The sequence below is a fragment of the Bubalus bubalis genome, chromosome 5, assembly GCF_019923935.1.
Source record: "Bubalus bubalis isolate 160015118507 breed Murrah chromosome 5, NDDB_SH_1, whole genome shotgun sequence".
Taxonomy (NCBI): Eukaryota; Metazoa; Chordata; class Mammalia; order Artiodactyla; family Bovidae; genus Bubalus; species Bubalus bubalis.
The window spans coordinates 60,968,221-60,980,502 of NC_059161.1; the positions used below are offsets into that span (position 1 = coordinate 60,968,221).

Consider the following 12,282-nt stretch of genomic DNA (forward strand, 5'->3'; position numbering starts at 1 on the left):
CTGAACCTCTAGGCAGCATCTCCTGAAGTGGACAGACGCTCCCTGCTGAAGTCAGACTGAATAGTCCACCCTGACTCTGTGTGTGTGTTTAGTTCCTCTGTTGCAACCAACTCTTGTGACCCCACTGGAGCCCGCCAGGCTCCTCTGTCCATGAGATTCTCCAGGCAAGAATACTGAGTGGAGGGCCACTTCCTTCTCCAGGGGATCTTCCTGGCCCACGGATCACATCTGGGTCTTCTACATTGCAGGCAGACTCTTTACCATCTGAGCCACAGGGAAGCCACCCTGACTCTCAACCCCTGAGTGTGATGTGACAACTGCCCTTCCTGAGACAGATGCCCCTGGTGTCCTTGACTTTGCTTTTTGTCCTCAGAACTTCCATCCCTCTGGTTGAAACAAAAATTTTCAGGAAAGATTTTTTTTTTTCCCCTGGATCACTTTTATTCTTTTTCTTCAATTCTTGTTTTGGGCTGCTGTAACCAAAGTCTAGAGTTGTGAAAAAATACAGTCAAGATGCTTAATGTAACCTGGTTTCATGAACAGACATTTTTTAGTGGCTCTCATAAATGCTTTAAATGTGTTCCAAAACAGCGCTGACCTCCTCTTAGGTAGTTCTGTTAACAGGATTGGAACTTTAGTTGCTTTTTACTGACTTGTTGATTTAGGGACTAGCTGCCTCCTAGAAACTGTGATCAAAAACTATAAAAGCAGACCATAAATATGTCAAATGCATGAGTATGAACTGGGAAGCTTGATTTGTCCTGTGATCCAATCTGGGTTAAAGATTGGTACCACTTGAAATTACTACCCTTTGAGTAATAATCGTCAGCATCCCCCACATAGTTTGTGTGTGGCATGTGATGTTGTGGATTTGCAATTTCGTCCCCTGTCCTTCCTATCCCACTTTATGATTCTAGATTTTTGTTACCCCTTGTTTCTTCCTTCTCTCTCCCTGACTGGCTTGGTAACTCAGAGAGAATCAAGAATGCTGGAATGTCCCAAATCCTACTGCAGTCAACGAAAGAGAAATAAATTAGTTTTTTGAGAAGTAGAAAGAAATGGGATGAGCATGGTAAACTGATTTAGAAGATGAACTCAGGGGTCAACCTCAGGGAGTGCTAGGTAGGGGCATGAAATAGAGACTAGAGGAGCAGAAAATCTGAGCAGAAGGCTGGGTATAGGAGTATGCCAGAGAAAGTTCTTCACAGACTGATGTATGTCTAAACTCAGCCCTAAAGGATGAATTAGAATTAGCCAGATAAAAGTAAGCATGAGGGATAAAAGGTGTTACACTCAAAGGAAATAGTGAGCACCAAAGCCCATGATCGAGAAAGAGATACTAAATACGTGACGGACGTGAGCATCTGTGGATTTTGCTATCTGCAGGGGGTACTGGAAGCAACCCCCCATGGATACTGAGAGATGATTGCATCTTTATCACTTCTGATCTACCACACTAACTATTTCTCAAAAGGCTGTAAGAGAAAAGCTAAAATAGAGCAGAAACTGGAGTTTGACTAGTAGGACCATATCCTTGCCTGACTCTTAATTTACTCATAAGTTTGAGATTTAATAGACTTCCCTGGTGGCTCAGATGGTAAAGCGTCTGCCTACAATGCGGGAGACCCAGGTTCAATCCCTGGGTGGGGAAGATCCTCTGGAGAAGGAGATGGCAACCCACTCCCGCACTCTTGCCTGGAAAATCCCATGGATGGAGCGTGGTAGGCTACAGTCCATGGGGTCACAGAGAGTCGGACACGACTGAGCGACTTCATTCACTTTGAGATTTAATTGTTTTCTGAAAGAGTGGTGATTGTCTCTAAGCCAATGCAGCTTGTATGAAACACCAGAGAGCTAGTTTAAAATACAAATTGTTAAGTCCCATCCCAGACCTACTGAATTAGAAACTCTAGATCTTGGATCCGGCAAGCCCATGTTTTAACACTCCCTCCAGTTGATTCTGATACACAAGAACATGTAAGAACACTGTTGGGTACTATTCGAGTTTTCTGTGAGAAACACCATCTTTCTTGTTCATTACATTATTTTTGTGTATGCTTTATTTCAATAAGCAGATTTTTAATTCCTTGTGGACACTGATCCTATCTGTTTTCAACAGCTCTATTGAGATATAGCAGTTTTAACATCCATATATACTTTTGAAACCAACACTGTTATCAAGGTAATGATCAGATATATCGCCCTAAAAGTTGTCTTGTCCCTCTTTGCACTTCTTCCCTCTGACCTCTTACAGGCCTAATCTCCCCAACCTGGGGCAACCATTTATCAGCTGTCTCTAGAGATAAATTCACATTTTCCAGAGTTTTAAATAAGTGGAATCTTAGAGTATGTATTCTTTTTGGTCTAGTTTCTTTCACTCTGTATCATTACTTTCACATTTATCCATGTCTTTGCAGTGGCAGCTCCATTTTATTACTGCATACTCAATGAGTGTATGGATATAATACATTCTGCTCATCCAGTAATCTATTGATGAGCTTTCATCGTGTTTCCAGTTTGGAATGTTGACAAATAAACTTCTGTGAACATTTGGGGACAAGTCTTTGTATGGACATAGGCCTTCATTTCTCTTTGGGTGAATTTAGGAATGGATCGTACGTCACATGTATATTTGGCTTTATAAGAAACTGCCAAATTGTTTTCCAAAGCAGTTGTACCATTTTGCATTCTCAATGACAGTGCATGAGAGTTCCATTTGTTCTAAAGAAATCCTTGATATATTCAGGCTTTTTAATTGCATTCCTTCTAATAGGTGTGTCAGTTCATTTCAGTCACTCAGTCATGTCCGACTCCCTGCCACCCCATGAATCGCAGCACACCAGGCTTCCCTGTCCATCACCAACTCCCGGAGTTCACTCAGACTCACATCCATCGAGTCAGTGATGCCATCCAGCCATCTCATCCTCTGTTGTCCCCTTCTCCTCCTGCCCCCAATCCCTCCCAGCATCAGAGTCTTTTCCAATGAGTCAACTCTACGCATGAGGTGGCCAAAGTACTGCAGTTTCAGCTTTAGCATCATTCCTTCCAAAGAAATCCCAGGGCTAATCTCCTTCAGGATGGACTGGTTGGATCTCCTTGCAGTCCAGGGGACCCTCAAGAGTCTTCTCCAACACCACAGTATTAGTATATAATTGTGGCTTTATTTTGCATTTCTCTAGTGATTAATGATGGTGAGTATCTTTTCATGTGCTCCTTTGTCATTTGTGTATCTTTGTTGTTGGACTGTCTACTCAAATCTCTGCCCACTTTTATAGTAGGTTTTTTTGTTGATTTTTGTTAGTTCTTTATATATTATAGATACAAGTCCTTAACTGGATTTTATGATTTGCAATATATTCTGCCAGAGTTGGCTTGTCTTTTCATTTTCTGGACACTGTGTTTCAAAGGGCATGCATTTTTAATTTTTATGAAGTTGACTTATCAGTTTAATCATTTATGGATTATTGTTTTCATTTTGTAACTAAAAGAAAACATTCTAACCAAGTCACAGAAAGTTTCTCCTATGTATGTTTCTTGTGCGCATCATATTGTTGGATTTTACTTTTTTTTAATGGAATCTGATAATATGTTTTAATTGGGATATGTTTTTTAATGGAATCTGACAATATCTTTTAATTGGGATATGTAGAACACATATTTCAGAGAAGGCAATGGCACCCCACTCCAGGACTCTTGCCTGGAAAATCCCATGGATGGAGGAGCCTAGTAGGCTGCAGTCCATGGGGTCGCTAAGAGTCGAATACGACTGAGCGACCTCACTTTCACTTTTCACTTTCATGCATTGGAGAAGGAAATGGCAACCCACTCTAGTACTCTTGCCTAGAGAATCCCAGGGATGGGGGAGCCTGGTGGGCTGCCGTCTATGGGGTCCACAGAGTCGGACACGACTAAAGCAAAATAGGAGCAGCAGAACACATATTTAATGTGGCAATTCACATGGTTACGTTTAAATGTAGTGTCTTGCTATTTCTTTCCTATTTATTCCATCTTTTCTTTGTTTCCTTTCTCCCTTTTTGCCATCTTATGGATTAATTGAATACTTTTATGATTCTATTTTATTACCTCTGTTAGTTATTAGCTATAACTCTTTGTTGTTGTATGATTGCTTTAGGATTTATAGTTTACATCTTTTACTTATCATAGGCTATGTGCAAGTAATATTATGCCACTTTATAGTTTGAGACAGACAGTATAGTACTTTCAGTTTTCTCCTCTTGACCTTTGTGCTACTGTCATATGTTTTGCTTTTATAAATATTATAAACCCCACACTACATTGTTATTATTACTCTTTGTTTAAACAGTAAATTATCATTTAAAGAAATGAAAATAATAATTTAAAAAAAACTATATTTACCCATGTAGTTACCTTTTTTGGTGCTTTTCATTCCTTTGTGCAAATCTGTATTTCCATTTGGTATAATGTCTGGAGAATTTCTTTTAATATTTTTGTAGTGCCATCTGCTAGTAATGAGTTGTTTCAGCCTTTGTATGTCTGTAAAAGTATTTTTGGGGGGGCTTTGTTTATGAAAGTTATTTTTATTTCAGCAATTTAAATATGCTGATCCACCGTTTTCTTACTTGCAGTGTTTCCAGTGACAAATTTGCTGTCAGACTTACCTTCTTGTCTCTGTCCTAATGTGTTTATCTCTGGATGCTTTTAAGACTTTCTCTTTATAGACAATTTTGAGCAACTTGATTATGACACATCTTTGTATAGAATTTTTATGCTTCTTATGTTGAGGTTTGTGGAGATTCATTGATCTGTAGGCTTATAAATCTCCCTTGCCTCTGCTTTTGAACATACAAACTATTAGCTACTATAACTGTTTTAATGTCCTTGTCTGCTAACTGTAACTCCAGATCAGTTTTGCATCTATCTCAATTAATTGACTTTTTTTCTCTTCAATTGGAGTTTTATGTTGGAGCTTTTTAAAAATTGGAGTTTTCGATTGAAACTTTTTAAAAATGTCTGGTAACTTCTGATTGGATGCCAGACAGTGAGAATTTACCTTGCTGTGTACTGTATATTTTGTATTTCAATTAATATTCTTGAACCTTGTGTTGAGATGCAGTTCAGGTACTTGGAAAAAGTTTGATACTTTAGGATCTCGTCTCTGACTTAACTGAAACAAAACTCAGTCTAGAGCTAATTATTTCCTGCTGTTGAGTCAAGGCCTTGCTGTGTATCTTATAATGCCCCATGAATCATGAGGCTTTTCCTGTCTGATTCTGACTGATGGGCACAGGTATAATTCCTGGCCTTGTGTGAGCACTGGGCACTGTTACTGCTCATCTTTTTGAATGGGCCTTTCCTGGCCGTTGGTAGTTTCTTTAAGTACCTGTGCTGATTGATATTCAGCTGAATATTTGAAGGCCACCATCTGCAGGTCTGCGGAGTAGACTATGCAGCACTGTCTTCTCCAGTGCTCCATCCTACAAGCTCTAGCTGCCTTGACCTCCCCAGATTTTCAACTTAGTCTTCTTTTTTTTTAAATTTCATTTATTTCTTTATGTATGGCTGTGCTGGGTCTTTGTTGCTGCTTGCAGGCCTTCTCTAGTTGCGGTGACTGGGGGCTACTCCCTAGCTGTGGTGTGGCCTTCTCATTGCAGTGCTTTTCTTGTTATGGAGCATGGGCTCTAGGGGACACAGGCTTCGGTAGTTGAGGTACACGGGTTTAGGTACACGCACCCCGTGGCACATGGAATCTTCCTGGACCAGGGATTGAACTTGTGTCCCCTGCGTTGTCAGTCAGATTCTTAACCACTGGACCACCTGGAAAGTCCTAAACTTTATCTTCTTAATTGAAGGAGTCTGCTGGACTTCATGTTTTTGCATATGGTCTGGACCCTCTCTCAGGGCAGGAAGCTGAAATGAGTGGTTAATGTGATCCCTGACCTGCCTCCTGAGAAATCTGTATGCAGTTCAAGAAGCAACAGTTAGAACCAGACATGGAACAACAGACTGGTTCCAAATTGGGAAAGAGTACATCAAGGCTGTATATTGTCATCCTGCCTACTTAACATACGCAGAGTACATCATGCAAAATGCTGGGCTGGATGAAGCACAAGCTGGAATCAAGATTGCTGGGAGAAATATCAAAAACCTCACATATGCAGATGATACCACCCTTATGGCAAAAAATGAAGAGGAACTAAAGAGCCTTTTGATGAGAGTGAAAGAGAAGAGTGAAAAAGCTGGCTTAAAACTAAACATTCAAAAAACAAAGATTGTGGCATCCAGTCCCATCACTTCATGGCAAATAGACAGGGAAACAATAGAAACAGTGAGAGACTATTTTCTTGGGCTCCAAAATCACTGCAGATGGCGCCTACAGCCATGAAATTAAAAGACACTTGCTCCTTGGAAAAAAAGCTATGACCAACCTAGACAGCATAATTAAAAAAACAGAAACATTACTTTGCTGACAAAAGGCTGTCTAGTCAAAGCTATGGTTTTTCCAGTAGTCCTGTATGGATGTGAGAGTTGGACCATAAAGAAAGCTGAGCACTAAAGAATTGATGCTTTCAAACTGTGGTACTAGAGAAGACTCTTGTGAGTCCCTTGGACTGCAAGGAGATCAAACCAGTCAATCCTAAAGGAAATCAGTCCTGAATATTAACTGGAAGGACTGATGCTGAAATTGAAGCTCCAATAGTTTGGCCACCTGATGCAAAGAACTGACTCATTAGAAAATATCCTGATGCTTGGAAAGATTGAAGCTAGGAGGAGAAGGGGATGACAGAGAATGAAATGATTGGATGGCATCATCGACTTGATGAACATGAGTTTGAGCAAGCTCCAGGAGTCTGTGATGAACAGGGAAGCCTGGCATGCTGCAGTCCATGGGATCGCAAAGAGTTGGACACAACTGAGTGACTGAACTGAACTGAAATGTGGTCTCTGCTTCCCCACATTGGCTAAATGTAGAAGTTATTGATCCTTGTTTAATTCTCATTTTATATGTTACAGTTTATTACATAGTACTTCAGTTGTGTCCGACTCTTTGCGACCCCATGGACTGTAGCCTACCAGGCTCCTCCGTCCATGGGATTTTCCAGACAAAAATACTGGAGTGGGTTGCCATTTCCTTCTCCAGGAGAATATGGACAATAACATTTGTTCACATTGTGTGAGTGTGTGTTAGTTACTCAGTTGTGTCCAACTCTTTGAGACCCTATGGACTATAGCCCACCAGGCTGTTCTGTCCACAGAATTCTCCAGGCAAGAATACTGGAGTGGGTAGCCATTCCCTTCTCCAGGAGATCTTCCCAACCCAGGGATCGAACCCGGGTCTCCCGCATTGCAGGTGGATTCTCTACTGTCTGAGCCACCAGGGAAGCCCCCCACATTAATTAAGTACTTGCTATTACTAGGAACATTGGGTTAGCTTATTTGATCCTCACAACCACCCCTGGGCAGCAATGTTATCTGTATTTTACAGATACAAAAACTGAGAGCTGAGGGGCTGGTCCAAGGTTTCAGAGCCAATGAATCAGAGCTGACATGACGGCACAGTTTTTATCTCTGACCCTTGCTTCACAGACCTGCTCTCCCACAGAAGAAGCTTTCCAAGGTGGGTGTCTTAGGTTGGGTCACAAATTGTGCTGAGACTTAAATCTCAGCTCTGCCTCTTAGGCAAATCATTCAGCCTTTGTGGGCCTCAGTTTCTTCATTTGTAAGTATGGGATATCATACCTACCATGGAGAGTTCCTGTAAAAATGCAATATAATACCAAATGTGCAGGTCCTAGCATAGTGCCTGGCCCCTTTACTGAAAACCTGTGGATTAAATAGAAGATGTGGTCATGCTCAGCTTTTGAGAATCACTCACTACTAATCAGATAATAAAGCTTTCAGTGCAACTCCGGTGAGGACGTGCAGCAACTCCGTTTAATTATTTACTTTTCAATACAATACACAGCGGTTTCGTTTTCAGAGAGCTTTCACGGCCATCTTCTCACTTCATCTTTACAAGATGAAGAAGGAGCCCCCTTTTTCTTCCCTATTTGTTTTACAAAGGGAGAAACTGAGACTCAGGGAGGTTAGCAGATTTGGTCAAAACCCCAAGATGAGCAGGTGGCCAAGCCAAGACTCACTCCAGCTGCAACTTGAATCCAGTTCTCTTTATGCTGTGACAAAGCCTCAGTCAGAATGTGGAAAACACTTGGGAAAGCCAGTGAACTTTTACATGGTTGTATTTATGTTCTGAATGTTATAATTAAAACCCAAATCGTGGGTATTTTTCCAGTAAATGAGCATGTGTTTTGGTGAAGAAATCCTTATGTTGCTAAGAAGGAAGGGAGTTGGTTTTCGACTCTGGCTTTGTGGAAACTTGGCGCCTGGATTAGATGAGTTTTCCAAATACCCACGTGACTCTAGCAGAATCCCCAGAGATGACGAGTAGCACAGAGTTGCGGAATTAGATTTTTCTTTCTTCTTCTAGACTTTCATATTGCATGCATTTTTGAAGAACCTTTACTGTTTATTTTTAAATGGGATACTATGTAGGTGATATTGGTGCCTTTCTTTTTTATGTGTCCGGAATTTCAACCTACAGGCAATAAGAAGGCTGTAGTGAAATTGGCCTTAGAGCGTTAATAAATTCTACGCAGAGATGCATAAATCAGCAAAGGTTATTTTTTTTTTTTTAACTCCTCCCCCCACCCACAAAAGGTGGTTAAGGGAGAACAGGAAAGGAAGGTCTTCAGAGAATTGTTTTTTCTAGGAGTTCAGAAAATAAAGGAAAGCATTGAGCAATGCCCAGTGCTGGTTAGCAGATTGTCATTTTTAGGTTTGATGTTCCAGGGTTTAATTGTCTTTCATGTGAACAATAGCAGACACTCTCTGGTGTGCTATGCTCGCATGATAAAAGGGGGTCGTTCTTGCATAGCAATGCCTTTTTTTTATTATTAGCGTAAAAAATTAGCAAGCTGGAAGTCGTTAGAAGGAGTTCCACCAGCATTAATTGTAATGCAGCTTGAATTTGTTTGCGGACCAGAGCAGCAAGACAATAGCAAGGAGGGAAAAAAAAGAGCAATATTAATAGCCTTCTACTTATTGTATCATTTTAGTGGGCCTTAATAAGGTGTCTGCTGTCAACCAGAATTTATTTTTTTTTAAAAAGACATCGTAATTGATGTATTGCAGTAAGTATGGATGAGGGTTCGACTTGATTAATGTATGAGCTGGCTTTTTGAGGCATTTTAAAAAGGCTTCTTAACCCTGTCTTAAGAGACTGGCACAAGCCCACTGTAAACTACCTCTTTGCAATTGGAAAGCAGCCTGACAGCTGCTGATGTCTCTTGTGGGCTTCTCTCTCTCTCTCTCTTTTTTTTTTTTCTCTTCCTGATCGGAGAAAACTGAAGCAATATACCCCTTGTCAATAATTGCAGTGCTTAAAAATCTTATAAAGGGATTTTGACTTTTCCCTCCTGAGATAACTTTCCAAAGGTTAAATTAGTTTTACTTGTATGTGCTTCAAATATCACCACTTTTAGTAAGGGCTGAATTTGGTTTTTAAATAAACTGCTATTTTGTGGGTTGCTTGTCCCCAGACCCTATGTGGCAGAAACTGTTTTGATGTCAGATATGAACATGATCCAAAAGCAGTTTCAGGTCAAGTTCAAGATATGTTTCTTCATGCTCAAATGGCTTGTGTTGTTTCCAAAGTGTGTGTGTGTGTGTGTGTGTGTGCATGTGTGTGAGAGAGAGAGAGAAAGAGACAGACAGAGACAGATATGGATGAAGAGAAAGACAGAGACAGACTGATTAAGCACCTGATCATATCTATATAGGAAAATAAAACACAAGCTTCCCAGAATCTTTCTCTTTACATCAGCTTGAGATCCATTCACCCATTTCTCCATTTGTTCAGCTACTGTGTATCAACTCAATGCGATATTTTTTTTGGCATCAAAAGTGTTTTATAAGAAACAAAGCAACCGAGTGATAATCCCAGGAGAGATAGGAAACAGTAAAAGAAAAGGAAATCGCAACCCTTGGCTTCCTTTGGTATCTCTAGGTGTCCACACAATGCCCCAGGAATATTAGGGCATCTCTTTTTGATAAGAAGAAGATATTTGAAGAATTCCAAGCTGACTGAAACTCTCTGGCTACCTCCAGCGAGGGCTGAGGGAAGCATCTTGTCATTATTTGGCACCACTGTCTTCACTTGGATTGAGAGAAAGTCCATAAACACAAGAGAGGAAGAGATGAGAGTGGGAAGCCAGGCAGGGGAGGCAGGTGCCTAACGCAGCCTTCATGGAGGGACGGGTGGGGAGAGGGAACTCCTGCTCAACTGGATTTGCAAGTTGACAACTGTTCTAAGAATCGTTCTGCAGGTGCACCAGGTAGACTCACCTTTGTATCTGGCTTACCTAGTTGGCTCCTAGGTGTTGTCTTTATTTGTGAGCAGGTGAGTGGATGGTAGGGCGGCTGATTGGTGGATAAAGAAGAGATGTGTAGCAGAGTGAGCACTTCCCTCCACCGGTCCTGTATACCGATTTGTCTCGCCTTGGTTTATGGTCTCCACCCTGAGTTATTGTGGAAAAAAAAAAAAAAAAAAAAAGCATTTAATTTTCCACTTTAGTTGCCCACAGGGCCTAACTCTCCTTTTGACTTCATATCATACTTTTTTTTATTTTAAATTGCAGTAGAGTTGATTAACAGTGTAGTGTTAATTTCAGATGTACACCAAAGTGATTCAGTTATATATAGCTCAGATGGTAAAGATGCTGCCTGCAATACAGAAGATGTGGGTTTGATCCCTGGGTCAGGAAGATCCCCTGGAGAAGGGAGTGGCTACCCACTTCAGTATTCTTGCCTGGGAAATTCCATGGGCAGAGGAGCCTGGTGGGCTACAGTTCATGGGATCACAAAAGAGTCAGACATGACTGAGAAACTAACACTTTCACTTTTTCTTTTTCAAATTTTTTTCCCATTTAGATTTTATATCCATCTTTTTCGATTGTTCAGACTTTGAATTTTCTCATCTGTCACATGGAGAAATAATTATTCCCACAGAGATTTTTCTAAGAAGTCAATGAGAGAATTCACCAAAAGAACATATCCGAGACTCTGGCACCAAATAAGATTCAAATCAACTGTAGTCTCATCACAGGGACTTCAGACTGAAGGCAGGACTACTGTTTGTCGTTTTTTAGGTACTGTTGCCAGGAACCTCACTTTGTCCCTAAGTCCTGTGATGATTCAAGCCAGCTTCAACAGTGTTGTTTTTATTCCAGAATATTGAATCCAAGTATCATATCAGTTCAGCTCCTCAGGTGGCTCAGCGGTAAAGAATCCACTTGCCAGCACAGGAGACGTGGGTTTAATCCCTGGGCTGGGAAGATCCCCTGGAGGAGGAAATGGGAGCTCACTCCAGTATTATTGCCTGGGAAATTCTGTGGACAGAGGAACCTGGCGGGCTACAGTCAGTGGGGGCTCAAAGAGTCAGACACGACTGAGCACATAGACACACACAGTCATATCAGATGCCCTAGAGATTTAAAAAAAAAAGGTACTTTTTTCCTTCAGGATGAAAATACATGGAGGATAATTCTCCCCAAATGGAGCCTGACATTGACTGAGAGAGAGTGAATTTGGTAGACTCTCCAGCCAGGACCTTTCTGTTAGTCCACAGGTATTGCCAGAGGGCGATGTCTTTCTAGTGCGTTGGATGATGTCACTTGCCGTCACTGGCATCCATTGTCTGAGACTGTCGATCATAAGTAGCAACCCCCAGCTCCATACAAAGATGACTGTGTTCACTGTGTGCACCCCTTTTTCTGCTTCCTGCTCTGAGACGTGTTAAGTGGGAAGGATGAGTAGAATACATTTCAGCACCATCTATTGAGTACCCACTTACGTTTGGGTTTTATACACATTTGCGTACCTGATTAAGATAGATAAAGATGGAAAAGCCAATCATCTGATCTTAAAGGAGATTACAGTCTAATAGGAAAGGTGGGGGCAACTGCAGAAGAGGCCAACTGGATCAAACCCCCAGTTACTTCACAGAGTAATTAATGGACTGATGTCTGGGTTTATCCTCTGTAGCAGGATTATCACAATATTTCATAGATGTCCTAGATGTGTGAATGTCATATATATCACATATCATACATATCATATCACATACTATACATATCACAATCAAGCATACATGTCCTAGAAGGTATGCTGCTGCTGCTGCTAAGTCGCTTCAGTGGTGTCCAACTCTGTGCGACCCCACAGACAGCAGCCCACCAGGCTCCCCCG

General features: G+C 41.2%; 1 protein-coding gene and 1 non-coding gene across 10 annotated transcripts in view; both read left to right on the forward strand.

The window, feature by feature from the left end:
- The window catches only part of ESRRG (estrogen related receptor gamma), a 693,861-nt gene that overhangs the window by 289,720 nt on the left and 391,859 nt on the right, over positions 1–12,282 (forward strand). The window lies entirely within an intron of this gene.
- TRNAC-ACA lies at positions 1,580–1,651 on the forward strand. The gene has a single exon. It is a non-coding gene; the product is annotated as a tRNA-Cys (tRNA).